Source organism: Phocoena sinus, chromosome 14 (genome assembly GCF_008692025.1).
Source record: "Phocoena sinus isolate mPhoSin1 chromosome 14, mPhoSin1.pri, whole genome shotgun sequence".
Lineage (NCBI taxonomy): Eukaryota > Metazoa > Chordata > Mammalia > Artiodactyla > Phocoenidae > Phocoena > Phocoena sinus.
The window spans coordinates 55070838-55086740 of NC_045776.1; the positions used below are offsets into that span (position 1 = coordinate 55070838).

The 15903-nt window shown below is 42.4% G+C and overlaps 1 protein-coding gene across 3 annotated transcripts in view; it reads right to left on the bottom strand.

Annotated features, from left to right (window-relative positions):
• DLGAP1 (DLG associated protein 1) overlaps positions 1 to 15903 on the bottom strand; it is a 325501-nt gene that overhangs the window by 26080 nt on the left and 283518 nt on the right. The window lies entirely within an intron of this gene.

A 15903-nucleotide genomic window follows, 5' to 3' on the forward strand; every position in this document is an offset into this window, starting at 1 on the left:
GGGTCATCGTGATAATTTGATGCAAAGCCTTTGGGGCAAAATCAGCTCGAGGTTCTAGAGTTTTCCGGTACCATCCTTCCCTGCGCCTTTAATTTCCCTCTCCATAGTTCTTCTACCGAGGTGATAAAAGACAACTTGTTAACACCATTTTATATGGACATACAATCAAATGGTTCTAGATTTCTCTTGACCCCTACCGCAAAGGTGAGGATGTATGGAAGGAGGGAGGGGTGGGGAAGGACAGGGGAGCAGTGAATTCTTTCTCAGACAAGGGGCAAGGGAAGGTGTGGGCCTGAAGTAATTTAAAACACACCCCCAGAAAGCTTCCTTGGCTCCTAGAGCAGACAGGAAATGATGATTTAACAGGATATAAGAGGATATGTCTACTGAAGGCAGCATCAGGTATCTGTTACCCCCACTTTATACTTCTTTTTTTTTTAAGGTAACTTCCTGATCTAATATTTTATTTATTTTTTATTCTGAAGAAATATATGTAACATAAAATTTACAAGTTTAACCATTTTTAAATGTACGGTTCAGTGGCATTAAATACATTCACACTGTTGTACAACCATCACCACCATCCATCTCCAGAACCTTTTCATCTTCCCCAGTTGAAACTCTGTACCCGTTAAACAACTCCCCATTCCCCCTTCCTTCCAGCCTCTGGCAACCACAATTCCACTTTCTGTCTCTCTGAATTTGACTACTCTAGGTCCTTCATGTAAGTTGAGTCATACGGTATGTGTCTTTCTGTCGCTGGCTTATTTCACTTAGCGTGATGTCTTCAAGGTTCATCCATATTGTAGCATATGTCGGAATTTCCTTCCTATTTAAGGCTGAATAATATCCCATTATATGTACATAGCACATTGTGTTTTTTTTTTTTTTTTTTTTTTTTTTTTTGCACATTGTGTTTATTTTTTCATTCATCAGTAGACATTTGGGTTGGTTCCACCTTTTGACTATTGTGAATAATTCTGCTATGAACATGGGTGTACAAATAACTCTTTGAGACTCTGCTTTCAACTCTTCTGGGTATATACCCAGAAGTAGAATTGTTGAATTATGTGCTAATTCTGTTTTTAATATTTTGAGGAGCTGTTTTCCCTAGCAGTTGTACCATTTTATATTCCCACCAACAATGCATGTTTTCCAGTTTCTCCACATCCTTACCAACAGTGATTTTCTGACTTTTTCTTTTTTTTAAAATTTTTATTGGAGTATAGTTGCTTTACAATATTCTGTTAGTTTCTGCTGTACAGCACAGTGAATCAGCTATACATATACGTATATCCCCTCTTTTTTGGATTTCTTTTCCATTTAGGTCACCACAGAGCACCGAGTAGTTTCCTGTGCTATACAGTAGGTTCTCATTAGTTATCTGTTTTATACATAGTATCCATAGTGTATATATGTCAATCCCAATCTCCCAGTTCATCACCCCCCACTTCCCCCTTGGTATCCATATGTTTGTTCTCTGCGTCTGTGACTTTCGATAGTAGCCCCCGCTTCCCCCTTGGTATCCGTACGTTTGTTCTCTGCGTCTGTGACTTTTTCGATAGTAGCCATCCTAATGGGTGTGAGGTGATATATTTTCTTGACTGGCTCATGATTATGCCATGTTAAGATGGTTTATTTGCTAGTTGATTTTCAGTTAATATTCAATAGTGCCAGCCTTAAAGGAGAGTGCACTAAATAATGTCCATACAACATTTAATAAACCAGATTATATGCTTTTTTCTTAACTCTTGTGGAACACTCTATCAGAGCCAATTAATACTAATATTCTGGTCTCTCAAAAATAAATAATGAACAGACCGGAAGCCACAAAAAGGAGAGGGTACAATCATCTTAATCAGCCCATGTTTTCCCCCTAGAGAATAAATACCAAAAAAGTAAATGACTGCACAGTTGGTCTGTGTTAATTATTAGGATGATCACAATAATAAATGTTGTGATTCTCACCATTCATTTTATGAAGATAGGCCTGCCAATAAAGGCCAGCCCATCTCACTGTTTGCTGTTTGCAAGAAGTTATTTCTGTGGAAGGTATCAGGTGTGGCCATTTTTTAAAAGAATTTATTTATTTAGTTTTGGCTGTGTTGGGTCTTTGTTTCTGTGCGAGGGCTTTCTCTAGTTGTGGCAAGTGGGGGCCACTCTTCATCGCCGTGCGCAGGCCTCTATCGCGGCCTCTCTTGTTGCGGAGCACAGGCTCCAGACGCGCAGGCTCAGTAGTTGTGGTCCACGGGCCTAGTTGCTCCGCGGCATGTGGGATCCTCCCAGACCAGGGCTCGAACCCGTGGCCCCTGCATTAGCAGGCAGATTCTCAACCACTGCGCCACCAGGGAAGGCCCAGGCGTGGCCATTTTATAAGTCCTTTAACTCCGAAATGGGTCATAGGAAAAATCACTCAGTGTGGAAGTCTGAAAGAATGTCCTTCCTGGTCCTAGCAGTGAAAACAAGAAGAACTGTGCTACCGCGATTTTTCCAATAATCACCGGCTTCTTGGCTGCGAGAGGCCATTTCTGCCGCCTTCTTGTTCATCCACCAACACGTTAAATGACATCTGAAGCTGAGCTTTCTCTCCAGCTGCATGTGTGCGAACTGGTTGACTTTCCTCACAACAGTTGACATTCTACCTGTTCCACTAACACAAAATCCCAGCTATGAAAACACTCAGCTCCCCTCTCCAAGATCATAGGCTGCCAGAGGCATTCCATTTCCAAACTTAAGGAAGGCCCAGCGCCTTATTGCTTCCAGTCTGAGCAAACTTGCCGGAGACTGAGTCTGTTCCACATGCAAATCACAATGACCCACTTTCCTTGTGCCTCTGTTTTTATCTACACAAAACCGTACCACCAGCATTCCTGACAGAGGGCTCCTGGCTATGAATCTTGTAAAGTATCCACCTTCTTCAGAAAAATTACTTGGCAGGAGATGAGTAGAAGTTTCCAGGTTAGTCACCCAGAAAGAAAGAAAAGTTAAGTAAAATTAAAGTGGTTTGGGATTAAAAGCGGTGCCTTTGAACTCAGGCAGCCCTGTGCAGGCTACACTGTTTCTCTAAATTAAGTTCCTTAAGCAAGTGCTTTCTTCTACCCTGAGTTTTCAAAGAATGTTCTGCTCTATGAAACGCTTTATGTCTTTCATGTGCAGAGTTCCTTCTGGGAGAAGGGTGCAATCAAGTTGTTGTTGTTTAAAAGTTTTGATAGGAACACAGAGGGAGTCATTGGTTTCCCTTCTGTGTTTCTGAAGAGAATAGATCAGTTGCTGGTGGATGGTATAAACCTGAAAGCTGAACCCTGTGGCCTGCTGTTTGCAAACCCACAATTTCCAGTCTTGAAGCTTCTTTGGCCCTTCGTGCCCTAAAGGCAAAATGTGTGATAATTACAACTTCTGAAAAGGACCGGCCAATATTCTGGCCAAAGGAGCAGAAAACCATGAAACCAAAGACCGGACCAACCACTACGGCGTACAATAACTTGTCTGTTCTGAAGGCAAGAGGAAAGGCACTTGTGGGCATTCACCTCTGCTGTTGCTCTGTGCTCTTTCTATGAAACAAGTTTATATTTCTTTTTTTAAAATTAATTAATTTTTGGCTGCGTTGGGTCTTTGTTGCTGTGTGCAGGCTTTCTCTAGTTGTGGCGAGTCGGGGCCACTCTGTTATGGTGCACAGGCTGCTTATTGCGGTGGCTTCTCTTGTTGCAGAGTACGGGCTGTAGGCGTGTGGGCTTCGGTAGTTGTGGCGCGTGGGCTCAGTAGTTGTGGCTCTCCGGCTCTAGAGCGCAGGCTCAGTAGTTGTTGCGCACGGGCTTAGTTGCTCCGCAGCATGTGGGATCTTCCCAGGCCGGGGCTCAAACCCGTATCCCCTGCATCGGCAGGCAGATTCTTAACCACTGTGCCACCAGGGAAGCCCGAGTTTATATTTCTGATGAGAGGATTTTGTGCCCCGCTCCCACCACTTTTCTGTCCAGGAGATTCCAAATCAGTGAACAGATGGTAAATCTCAGAGGCCCATTCTCATCCCCCCTGTCTGATGGGGCTGTATTTAAACAAAATAAGTCATGAATGAAAACTAAGCACAGTCTATATCTTTAGACCGCACATGCTTTGTTCCTGTAAGTTCAACTATCTGAGACTCAAGCCATAAACTTATCTTAGGGAGACTCCCTCAGTCACACCCGTTACAGAATCCTCTGGTTCCTGGTTCTCTTTTCCATCCCTCTCATCCACATAATGGTTGCTTTTCAGGGCTAAATCTAGTTTCAAAGAAAAAAACGCTAGTCCTACGCTGTTCTTTCTTCTTTAGACACTTTTCCCGTGCCTGCTGTCAAGGCTGAATATATGTAGAATTCGAAAATGCTTTTCTTCAAAAGTGTGCCATCTTTGTCTCTTGGGAAATGGCCCTTAACCGATGTAAAATCCAGGACGTCTCATTACATAAAATGAAAGATAGATCAAAAGGTAGGCAAGGGGAATGAGGAGACTGATATCAAGAATTAAGACTTTTTCTAACAAAGAGGTTCACTCTTTCTGTCAGACGAGCCTCCCAGTTAGAACAGAGCACAGAGGAACCTACATGTCATGCAACCCTGCTCACAAGTTCAGTGGGAAAAAACCGTCCTGCTGCTTATTTTATGTGGTTAGCACTGTCCTATTGACAGATTGTAAAACTACCTCAACACAAGCATCTATTGGTTATTTAAAGCCCTCCACGTTCATCATACGTTTGCCTGAAGCTCTCTTTAAGCAAAGAAAATTAGAATAGGTTTTCTACATGAAGACTCTCTCTAGGCCAGATAATTGTAATGCATTTGTCAAATAAAAGAAAGGGAGGGGGCTTCCCTGGTGGCACAGTGGTTGAAAGTCTGCCTGCCGATGCAGGGGACACGGGTTCGTGCCCCGGTCCGGGAAGATCCCACATGCCTCAAAGTGGCTGAGCCTGCGCGTCTGGAGCCTGTGCTCCGCAACGGGAGAGGCCACAACAGTGAGAGGCCCACGTACAGCAAAAAAAAAAAAAAAAAAAAGAAAGGGAGGGAATGGAAAGTGCTGAGAGCCGGCTTGGTATCACCTGATAGTGTCTGCGAGGGCCCAGCATTTGGCTGTTCTCGCCTTAGTACCAGCCGGGCAGGTGCTGTATCCTTGATGGGTGTCGCTATGGGAACCTTGGTTGGGAGCCTCAACAAAACATCCTTGAGCTGACTGTGCCCCAGAGGGAATGGCTTTCCCTCAGCAACCAGAACATTGGGTCATTCGATGGCTCCTGACCCCAGGTAACGAACAAAAGCCTGAGAAGTCTCACTCACAATTCTCTTTTATTGAGTCTTGTTTTGGGGTCAAATGGGGGCCATAGGCTTGTGAGTAAGATGGTTATTTTTCTTCTTGCCAACTAAATTATCTTGAAAAGCACGTAAAAAGAAAGAAAGAAAGAGGGAGAGAGGAGGAAGAGAAAGGAAGGGAGGGAGAGAGTGAAGAGGGAAGGAAGGAAAGAAGGAAGGAAGGAGGGAAGGAAGGAAGGAGAGAGAGAGAGAAAGAAAGAAAGAAAGAAAGGGAAAGAAAAAGATGTATGAGGCATATCAGGAATTGCCAAGTTTCAGGCTTTTGAAATTTAAATTGCATGAATGCCACACCTTTAAAAGTCAGGTGTACTGGAAGAACTATTTGGCTAAGTTATGGTATTGTTAACTTGGCAAAGAAGAGAGATTGTTTGTCAAGTATAATATGGAGGGTGAGTGCTAGGCTTTGTCATACTACAAGGAAGCTGTGCGGAGTGGGATTGATCCAAAGCTTCTGGGTTGGCAAAGGCTGGATGTTTTTGACTGCCGAAGTTCTTGCCAAGTCTGTGGTCCCTGAACTGGCTGTCAGAAGATGCTGCCTCCATGTTGGCTTTTTGTTTTTAACATTCTGCTTAGTTGAAAAGGCACAAATCACTACAAGCCCAAATGTTTACATATGTAAGTCACTTACAATCAAAAGAGATCTTTTGTAGCAGTTGACATGGTGTTAAAAGAGAAAACAATGCTCCCTTTCCACATGCTTGTTCCACCCAGTTTTGAGGCCACAAGCTTTAAGTGTGAAGCAAGGGAGATGTTAAAAACTCAGAATTGTATGGAAATAGAGGTAATTTTGGTGAAAAAACAAAAGTAGGCTTTTGTTTCTAGAAATGGGGAGCAGCTCTCATAATAGACGCTAGTGTGCTTTCCTTCCACACCTGTGACTCAATCTGTGCATTCACAAACCTGCTGACATGGCGAGTGTCCTTCACAAGCACATTTTTTTCTTTTTGCCACCCGGTACGACTTGCGGGATCTTAGTTCCCCCACGAAGGATTGAACCCAGGGCCCCGGCAGTGAGAGCACTGAGTCCTAACCGCTGGACCGTCAGGGAATTCCGCACAAGCACGTTTTGATACCAGCATTTATCCCCCTAACCATTAAGTGTGTCCTCGAGGTCTGTGTATTATTTTGTAACATAGGAGAGAAGGAGATGGTTCCACCAACTGGGGAGAAGAAAGACCAGAAGCTATTATGCAAATAACCAAAATACCCATCTGCTCTCATCCCCATCCCATAAATGAACATAGATGAAAAGATCTTGGCCTTCCCTTTGCATGTCCACACCTCCAGACGCACACATCCTGCTCTAGACATTCACTGTATTCCAACTTCATCTATTTAACAAAGGAATGGCGGGTGAGGGAGTTGAAGAGGGAGGAAAAGGCCACAAAGTGACTTACTATCCATTTATTCCGGGATGAGTTTTCTCTAATTCCCTGGTCGCTGCAGGTAAATAGTCCTTGCAGTAACAATGATTCTCACTTGGATGAGCTCCAAATAAATAGGCCAGACAGTTAAGAAGTAGTTTACGAAGACATAAATGGAAATATTAAATACACATACACTAGGACAATAACATTCTGGAGTTTTCTTGCCAGAAAATTGCTGTGAGACCAGGAGCTTCTCTCTGTACAACCACTAAAGACATGTCGACTTGTCAACTTGACAATGTTAATAAATAACGCAAAAGTACACCATTGCAAAGCTTCTAGCTGCCCTTAACCCTTTCAATTGTGAGGACCAAAAATTATTGCTTGATAAATTGTTCCAAAACACATATAAGTATCTAAGCTTATAAAAGATATTTGAGTGGGGATGGGGGCAGGAAGCCAGAACACATACCACGCACTTATCCACATTTATCTCTTGTTTCCGAACTAGAGATTATGAGAGCAATATAGCAACCTGGGAAATAGGGTAACAAGCAGAAAGGCAAGACCCAGGAGACTGGGCCTAGACCTTCAACTAAAAGTCTCCATCTGCGTGCAATGCTACTTTAAAATTGAAGGAACACTGCTGGAATGTTGAATCGGAGAACATACGCCTAAAAGAGGCCACTGGTGTTCATTGTATCCAACTTGTAAACTTTAGATATGGAAAGGTAAAGTTACTTTTAATTTGGATCTCTTTGATTAAAATGCTCTTTCTTTCCCCGTGATTTCCATACATTCCAGTACATTCCATGACCTTCCAACCAGAGAACAGTGCTAAATGACAGGGCTTACCCTACCTACAAGCCAAACAAAACCTACGTTGATGAGTTCTGCTTCTGGCAATGATTGAATTTATTTACACTTCTATCTGAAACAACTGTAAAAGAAGAGTTACATACCAAAAAACTGGTATTTATATGATCTATCAGTGGATAATTGGAAGCTGAAATTAAAATAATACCACTTACAACAGCAAGAAAAATATGAAATATCAGTGAGCAAAGCTGACAGAATATGTGCAGGACCTAAAATAGCTGTAAAAAAAGAGCTTTAAAAAGAAGGAAGTTGGTGGTCTTACACTACCTGATTTCAAGACTTACTATAAAGCTACAATAGTCAAGACAGTGTGGCACTGGCATAAAGATGGACACTTAGATCAATGGAACAACATAGAGAATGCAAAAATATATCCATTTTTATATATCAATAAATATTTGGGAAAAGGTACAAAGAATATTCATATGCAAAAAATTTGACCCATACCTTGCACCATATGTAAAAATTAACTCAAATATAGGTCATAGACCATAAAATTGAAAACTGTAAACATTCTGGAAGGAAACAGAAAAACTTTGTCACCTTGAATTAGCCAAAGATTTCTTAGGTATGACACTGAAAGCACAATCCATAAAAGAAAAACGGGACTTTGTTAAAATTATGAATTACTGGGCTTCCCTGGTGGCGCCGTGGCTGAGAGTCCGCCTGCCGATGGAGGGGACGTGGGTTCGTGCCCCGGGCCGGGAGGATCCCACATGCCGCGGAGCGGCTAGGCCCATGAGCCATGGCCACTGAGCCTGTGCGTCCGGAGCCTGTGCTCCGCAATGGGAGAGGCCACAACAGTGAGAGGCCTGCGTACCACAAAAAAATAAAACAAAAAAACAAACAAACAAAAAAATAATGAAAAAAAAATTATGAATTACTGCTTTTCAACTCTGAGAGAATGAAAAGACAAGCCACAGACAAGGAGAAAATATTTGCAAATCTCCTGTCTGATAAAGAATGTGCGTCCAGAAGGTAAAGTACTCACACAACTCAATAATAATATATATAAAACTAGTTCTGTTTTTAAAGATTTGAATAGACATTTCACTAAAGAAGATATATGGATAGAAAATAAGTTCATGAAAAGATGTTCAACATCATTATGCATTAGGGAAATGCAAATTAAAACCACAATGAGAGAATATCACGTATCTATTAACATTTCTAAAATTAAAAAGACCAACCGTACCTAATATTGACAATAATATGGAGCAACTGGAACTCTTACACGGTAGGGATAATATGAAACAAAGGAACTTGCACACAGTAGGAATGTAAAATGTATACGACTTTGGAAAACTCTTTGGCTGCTTTTTAAAACATTAAAAATTCACATCCCATTAGACCCAACCCACTCCTAGGTTTTTATCTAAGAGAAATGAAAGCATATGTTAGATTAGTACACAATGTTCATAGCAGCTTGACTTTAATTACTCGAAACTGGATATACCTAAGTGTTCATCAACAGGTCACTGAATAAACAAAGTTGGTATATCCATACATTGGAACCCTAATTTGCAGTAAAAGGTTCAGACTATTCATACATGCAAAACATTGGATGAACCTCAAAGTCCTTATGCCAGCTGAGAGGAACCAGGCCAAAAAGGATTACGTACTGCAAGATTTTATTGCAATAAAATTCTGGAAAATGCAAACAAGTGACAGCAAGTGGGGAAAGTGGTAGGGGAGGAGGAGCGGGTGGGAAGGAGGGAGTGACTATATAGGAGGAGACTTTTGGGAGTGATGGATGTGTTCTCTATTTTGGTGGTGGTGATAGTTTCATTTCACATATATATAGATTTGACAAATATATGTCAAAATTTATCAAAGTGTACACTTATGTATAGTTTACTGTATGTTCATTAACGTCAATAAAGCTGTTAAAGGCTTCCCTGGCGCAGTGGTTGAGAGTCCGCCTGCCGATGCAGGGGACACGGGTTCGTGCCCCCGTCCGGGAGGATCCCGCATGCCGCGGAGCTGCTGGGCCCGTGAGCCATGGCCGCTGAGCCTGCGCGTCCGGAGCCTGTGCTCCGCAACGCGAGAGGCCACAACAGTGAGAGGCCTGCGTACCGCAAAAATAAAATAAAATAAAATAAAGCTGTTAAAACAAAGTACGTGATGGGATTTGGGGAGGTATCTGTGCTCTCAAGTGCCTCGCTCTCAGTGTAAAGTGGTACAGATTTTTTTTCAGGAGCTATTTAAAAATGGATATCAAGAACATTAAAAAATGTTATAATTCTTAGACCCAGGAATTCCATTTCAGGAAATGGGATCATCTGAAATAGTGAAAATACATACTGTACAAAGATATTTATCACAATATTATATATTATTATTTTGATCAGTCCACATTTTATGTTTATACATGCACAGTTTTTTGGGTTTTTTTGTTTTTGCGGTACACGGGCCTCTCACTGTTGTGGCCTCTCCCGTTGCGTAGCACAGGCTCCGGATGCACAGGCTCAGCGGCCATGGCTCACGGGCCCAGCAGCTCCGCGGCATGTGGGATCTTCCTGGACCGGGGCATGAACCCGCGTCCCCTGCATCGGCAGGCAGACTCTCAACCATTGCGCCACCAGGGAAGCCCCATGCACAGTTTTAAAATATCAAATGGTTCCACAAGGCTGGCTATGAAAAATAGAAATTCCTGGCCTACTTATGTAACAATTTACTGCTCCAGAGGCAGCCACTTATAAACACTATTTCTAAATAACAAAAATTGCTATTCTTTTTTTACATTCAGCATTTGTCCATAGGAAAGATGAAGATTTAGATTTCTCTCACCTCATCAACATTCTTCCTTCCTCTCTCAGTGTCTCTGTCTCTGTCTCTCTCTCTCTCTCTCTCTCACACACACACACACACACACACACACACACACACAAATGTATTTCTGGTCTGTTCCTGTATCTTTCCATTCTCCTAATATACTTGCATTGTAAATTTGGACCAATATTCAGACCTTGCCTTTTATGGCCACATTATTATGAGCGGAAAATAGTATTCACAGCTGACCATGTGTTATGGGCTGAATTGTGTGCTCCTCCCACAAATTCCTGTTGAAATCCTAATTCTCCGTACCTCAGAATGTGACTGTATTTGGAGATAGGGCCTTTAAAGAGGTAATTAAAGTAAAAGGAAGTCATGTGGTTGGGCCCTAATTCAGTGTAACTGATATCCTCAAAGAAGAGGAAATTTTGACACAGACAGACACAGAGGGAAGAACATCTGAAGACAGGAAGGAGATGGCCATCTACAAACCAAAGGCTGCGGAAGAAATCAACATTCCCGACACCTTGATCTTGGACTTCTAGCCTCCAGAACTGTGAGGAAATAAATTTCTGTTGTTTAAGCCACCCAGTCTGCGATACTTTGTTATGGCAGCCCTAGCAAACAAATATGCCATATTAAATTCTACTTCCTGCACATTTTTTTCCTTTTAAAAATTTGCTGAACTTTTATGTACTTAGCACTTAATCCTCAAAATTCCTCCAGGTATGTAAATGTCCTCTCCGTGCATTGAAACAGATTAGGAATTCTACCAGTCTTCCTGAAGAAATCTTTCACAGCTTCTGACCTGCTCCCTCTCACCTGGTCACTCCCCAGACCTGCTGCACCACCATTGTCTGGGAATTCCTTTTCTCCATCATCCTTTCCTTTCCCCCTTTCTTGTGCTGGATCACGTGTTTCTTGAATTCTATATTTACTTCTCTCTTTGCTTTTCTCCTTTTTGTACGTCTTTCTAGAAATGTCTTCACGTGTACTTTCCAACTCTTCTGTTGGGTTTTCCAGTTCTCTGTTAAATTTTTAATTTCTTTTTTTAAAATATAAGTTTATATATTTATTTATTTTTGGCTGCGTTGGGTCTTCGTTGTTGTGCACGGGCTTTCTCTAGTTGCGGCGAGAGGGGGCTACTCTTCAGTTGTGGAGCGCGGGCTCTAGGCGCATGGGCTTCAGTAGTTGTGGCACGCGGGCTCAGTAGTTGTGGCACACTGGGCTTAGTTGCTCTGCGGCATGTGGGATCTCGCGGGACCAGGGCTCAAACCCATGTCCCCTACATTGGCAGGAGGATTCTTAACCACTGCACCACCAGAGAAGTCCCAGATAGGAGACTTTTCAGCCAACTTTGAGCTGGGATAGCATATCACCAGGACCCAAAGAAGGAGAAAAAATCAGTTTATCTGAAATGAACAAATAAACCTATGTGACAAAGGAAAGCAGTAATAACGATTAAATCAACAACATCATTTCTTTTTCAAGTTCCACTTGAGTAAAAGGAGCAATTGCATCTTTCAATCAGTCTTTTTGAAAATGTTCCTCTTAAACAAATGAAGTGTTTCCCTTACTGTGAGCCCCTCATTTTTTGTTTCTGTCTTAACCAGACAAGATTTATTAACTTGTGTTTCACCGTCCTTGGGCCCCATTCTACCACATGCCTCCTTGAAAGGCATAGTAAAAGCCTCTGGAGAAGTCTGTGCCTCGGTGAGGGGCTCATCCACTGCGATCCTCAGTGTCAGGTGATCTGACTGGGCTTTCACCTGCAAAAATCCCTGATGGTGGTTTCTTTGGGTCTTTGGGCTCAGACTGGTCCACTCTCCCACCATAGACTGTTCCATATGCCCGTGTAGAGGGAACGTGGCTGCCGGGATTCTGGGAGCTGAGTGAACATAGAACGCTTAGGGCAGGTGCCTCAACATTATGTTTGTGAATTTTCATTTATCCTCCTATTTTCATTACAGCAAACTGCCCTCAACTGTCCTCCAGACCCAGGACCCTTTGTTTTAGCCTCTGAAGGGAAGCCTCCTGTCTCCTGCCAGAGTGGGGAAGGGCTGTCTTTCACCTGACTGTAGATTCAGACAGCTTTTAGCTCCACCTTCACCCCTACATCCAGTGCTGTCAATGCCCGTGCCTTTTGTGGGTTCTGAAACTTAAATTGAATTACATCTTAGATTTCTGCATCACTGGCTTTAGATTCAACTTTTTCTGGTCGCCTAAGTCAGGTATCACTTGTCTATCTGCCTTCCAGCTTTCACAGTTTTGCTGTTGTATTTTTTCCTCTTTCGTTCTCTTCATCCTTGACAGTTTGTGCCAAAACAAACACAAAATCCTTTTACTGTCATTTAGTTTCAGAAGGTCTCAAAGATTGATGTGTATATGTTTTTCGCCACCTTTAATCAAAAGTCAATCTAGAAATAATGTAGATATTCAACAGGGAGAGAAAGGGGAAGCAAATTATGGTCTACACCTATTCTTGAATATTATGTAACCATTAAAAGAAGTATTTGTCATGAATTTTTAATAATGATAAAGCCCTTGTTGTAATAGTTGATTTTTAAAACATTACTGAATTTTATACATAGGATGATTTCAACAACTTTCAAAATGTTCATGGAAAAAGCATGGGTAAAAATATACCCCTTTATTAGTTCATGGTTAATGGATGGGATTATGGGAAATTTTAATTTTATTTCTGTAATTTATAAATTTTCATAATGTATAAATACTATCTTACTTTTCTTATCATTAAGTATATTAATAACACACAATTGTTATAGAAAAGGTAGATAACACTTAAAAAGATATCTCTCTATCTCTCCATCCACATGTATAATCACAGTTTTTTCAATTGCTCCAAAGTACATCAGAGAGTTATATACACTGTTAACACACTGCTGTATGTTTTCCTGCAAGTAAAGCTGCATGCTATTTTTATAACGAAAATGATAATATTCTTCCTCTTTGTGTCCACTGTTAAGAGTCTTGGAGTCACTAGTGGGCTAATGTAAGAAAGTCTAGTTTGAACTACTATTGAAATACAATTGTTACTTGGAAGGAAAGAGGAGATCCCTGGGAGTCTTTTAGCTTTTTCACCTAAGTCAATAGAAAGGGTTGGTTTACTAGATTTGCTAATTATCAGCTTGAAAGACAAGAAGACCTCATGCAAACTCCTGGCGAGCAGTCCAAAGGATGAGAGAGAATGGGGGTGGGATGCTTGGAGGCCCTGCAATAGAGCAGCAGCTGAGGGGAGTGTCCCTGGGAGAGGGGTTGGCAAGATGTGCCTGCTTTGCTTAGGATCAGTCCTGCAGAGCAGCAAAAATATGCCATGTGGATCCTTTCGAATAATCCTACTAGCTGACCCGTGAAACAGGAATTGGGGACAGATAGCTAATGTTGGATGGAGAGGAGGTATTTCTTTATTGGCTTAAGAAAGCAGTCTTGCTTCAAAACCACATGCATTCATTGACTCTGGCTTGGAGCTGCCATGGCATTTAAACTAGTGATCTTTAGGCAGCCTTCCTCTGTGCCCAGTCCCCACGGTGAGGCAGCTCTGGAGAATGGACGTGGCACTTCTGCTACCAATGGCATTTTCAGGATGTGATGGCTGCCTGAAAATATACCAGGAAGATTTGTGATACTCCATTTCGATTCTTTTTCTTGAAGTAGGTTGGTTACCCAGTGCATTTTATGTTTTTACTAATGAGTTATTGATTTTCCTTTTGTTTGGATAGGGAACACTGAAGAGCACCCTGAATTTACAAGTCTGCCTCTGAATAGATGGATCAGGCAGATGGACTTTGTTATGTCGGATTTGGTTCCTAAATTGTGATGGTTTCAAAAGGTGGTGAGGAGTCTCTGAGCCTCTTCCGAAGTCTTTTAATCTTCCTCTCTTTGCACTATCTCTTTCTTTCTCTGGCTCTATTTTCTTTCTGTTTTCACTTTTTGTTAGGTTAGTGTTGTTTATCAGTCTGTTTACTTGGGGAAGGAAAAGATGGATTGTAATGGCCATTCAATGCGAAAATAACAGTCTCATCTTTACCACTGGATAATTTTTTTTTTTTTTTTTTTTTTTTTTTGCGGTACGCGGGCCTCTCACTGTTGTGGCCTCTCCCGTTGCGGAGCACAGGCTCCGGACGCGCAGGCCCAGCGGCCACGGCTCACGGGCCCAGCCGCTCCGCGGCACGCAGGATCCTCCCAGACCGGGGCACGAACCCGCGTCCCCTGCATTGGCAGGCGGACTCTCAACCACTGCGCCACCAGGGAAGCCCTGGATAATTAAAAAAAAAAAAAAAAAAATCCCACAGCTGTCTTTAAGAAATCTCATCTGCCCAATTTTGTGCTTTAAGATCCTATCTAAATGAGTGGATACCAGCAAAATTATAAAAAGAATTATAATTAGAAACAGAAGAAACGAGTAATCCCTGCTTGTTTGACACGGGGTTTCTTTTGGAAAGGCTCAAAACAATCATTAACATCCATTTTTTAATGCTTATTTACTTCATAGCGGTTAACTGCAAACTGACCTTTGAGGACGGGTATATTTTGGAAGGTTAAGCGGCAAAATTGGGGCTGCTAGCCCTTTTGGGGGATGAATTTAAAAGAAATCACTCAGGGCTCCCCTGGTGGCGCAGTGCTTGGGAGTCCGCCTGCCGATTCAGGGGATACGGGTTCATGCCCCGGTCTGGGAAGACCCCACATGCCGCGGAGCGGCTGTGCCCGTGAGCCATGGCCACTGAGCCTGCGCGTCCGGAGCCTGTGCTCCGCAGCGGGAGAGGCCACAACAGTGAGAGGCCCACGTACCAAAAAAAAAAAAAAAAAAAAAAAACAAGAAAAAAGAAAAAGAAATCAGTCAGTTTACGGAGGAACTGAGCATCCTACAGACTTCAATAATTTATTAATTATTCAACTTTTTAATAACATGATGAAAGTAGCTCATTTGAAGTTTGGGGGTTGCTATTAGGCATGTCCAAATAATGTAATATTAAACACTCCTGTAGATGAACAAGTGTCAGGGCATGAATTTGGTGATATAGAATTATTGACTGCAGGGGAAATGTTTGAAGTACATTTAAAAAATTAAGATGATTTGCTCTTATTTTCATTTTATATTTTATTATTTTTACTTTTGGCCTTGACCAGGGATCAGGGGCCAACCCGTACCCCCTGCATTGGGAGCATGGAGTGTTAACCACTGGACCTCCAGGGAAGTCTCAATTTTCTCTTTTTTTTTGCGGTACGCGGGCCTCTCACTGCTGTGGCCTCTCCCTTTGCCGAGCACAGGCTCCGGACGCGCAGGCCCAGCGGCCATGGCTCACGGGCCCAGCCGCTCCGCGGCACGCGGGATACTCCCAGACCGGGGCACGAACCCGTGTCCCCTGCATCGGCAGGCGGACTCTCAACCACTGCGCCACCAGGGAAGCCCTCTCTCATTTTTAAAGAAAAGATGGTAGAATTGCTTTCTTGAGATGTCAATCTTTAGAGAGATTCTATTTAGGTGCCTAATAGAATAGGAAACACTTATGTAGTGCTTCCTG